This window comes from Pteropus medius, unplaced genomic scaffold (assembly GCF_902729225.1).
Source record: "Pteropus medius unplaced genomic scaffold, Ma_sr-lr_union100, whole genome shotgun sequence".
NCBI classification, from domain to species: Eukaryota; Metazoa; Chordata; class Mammalia; order Chiroptera; family Pteropodidae; genus Pteropus; species Pteropus medius.
In genome coordinates, this window is record NW_024340692.1 from 3209847 (window position 1) to 3211508 (window position 1662).

A 1662-nucleotide genomic window follows, 5' to 3' on the forward strand; every position below is an offset into this window, starting at 1 on the left:
GAAACCCCATCATGAACAAATAAGTATACTTGTTAATTAGTGAAAAGGTATACAAAAGAAATAAGGAAGGGAAGGGAACATGACTGATGGCAGTGGTTGGGTGCCAATTTAGGTAGAGTGGTGAGGAAAGCATTTCTAATAAAGAACATTTGAGCAAATGATAGTTACTTTGATTGAGTAGGAAGCACAACATGTACATATCTGGGAGACTGGCAGAAAACAAGGAAAGTGAAAGTCTAAACAAAAAACAAAAGCTTGTGGGTGGAATCCGAATACTGTTGTGCTTCATAGGTTTTGTGGGATGACACATACACAAACTATTTCCCAGGAAATGTCTCTTATCCTGGAACCCTGAAGAAACCCATTCTTCAGGGATAAAAATATCTATATGGCCAGAGAACAAGTTTTGTGATTCAAAGATAAACTCCAAATTTGAAGTAGTTTTTACAAAGCAAATTTGTAAATTATGCTTAGTAGTTTTTACAAGCAAATTTGTAAATTTTGAAGTAGTTTTTACAAAGCAAATTTGTTTATCAAAGATAAACTCCAAATTTGAAGTAGTCTTTACAAAGTGAAAGGCCTCAAAGAGACCCTCGTCTCTCCAGAAACATTTCTTGGTGAAATTATTTGAAATGGAAACATACTAAAAGACATTAATGAAATAACGAAGGAGCTGATCTGGAATTTAAGGAAAAGGGAATGACAGTTTCCCAAGTTTTTCCCTTGCTGGTTATATATGAGAGTCAACTAAAGGAGCTTTTCAAATAATGATACCTAGGTCCTTTCTTCAGGGATTCTGATTTAATGGATGTGGTGTGGGACCCAAGTGTTATTTATTTATTTATTTTTTTTTTTAGGCGAGGCAACCCTTGGTTAACCTCCCAGATTGCAAGGATTTTTTCAGTTTACAATCCCTTATTTTGTTATTTTTTTATATCTACAGCACCTGGTCTTCCTAGGTGGTCTCCCATCCAAGTAACCAATCTTGACCCTGCTTAGCTTTCGAGGTCAGATGGGATCGGGCTTGTTCAGGGTAGCAGGGCTGTAGACTCCAACTGTTATTTTTTAAAAGCTCCCTAAGTGAGTCTAACATGCAGTCAGAATTGAAAATCGCTTAGTTAAGCTGTTAAAAAAAAATGCCAGGCCTTGTTTTTGAAATGCAAAAGCCATCTCACAATTATTCACTTAGTCACTCAGTCATCAAATTATTTATGGAGTAGCTACTATGTGCTAGAAACTTAGTACTGGAGATACAGATGGGAAAAAGCCAAACCAGTTCCTACCTTCATGGAACTCAAATGGGGAAAGGCAATTGATGAAGAAGTAAATAACTTTTTAAAAAACAAGATAGTGTAGTAAGTGCTAGAAAGAAAGCGTGATGAGATAGAGTATCTAGGTAGGAACTACTTTTGATAGATTAAGAAAGGCCTCTCTGAAGAAGTGAAATTTAGGCTGAAACCTGAAAGATGAGAAGGAACCAATTATTAAGAAAATGTGGAGGATGAGTGGCAAATGCAAAATCCCTAAGGTACAAAGTTGCTAGATACGTCTAAAAACAGAGAGGAGGCAAATACAACTGGTGTTAGAGAGAGTGAAAGAACATGTGGTGAAAGATGAAGGAAAAGTTTAGATTTCATTCTAAAACTAATAGGAAACTAGGGA

General features: G+C 36.1%; 1 pseudogene; it reads right to left on the reverse strand.

Annotated features, from left to right (window-relative positions):
* Positions 1-934: 934 nt before the first annotated feature.
* On the reverse strand, positions 935-1050 carry LOC120596834 (uncharacterized; annotated as a pseudogene).
* Positions 1051-1662: the final 612 nt, after the last annotated feature.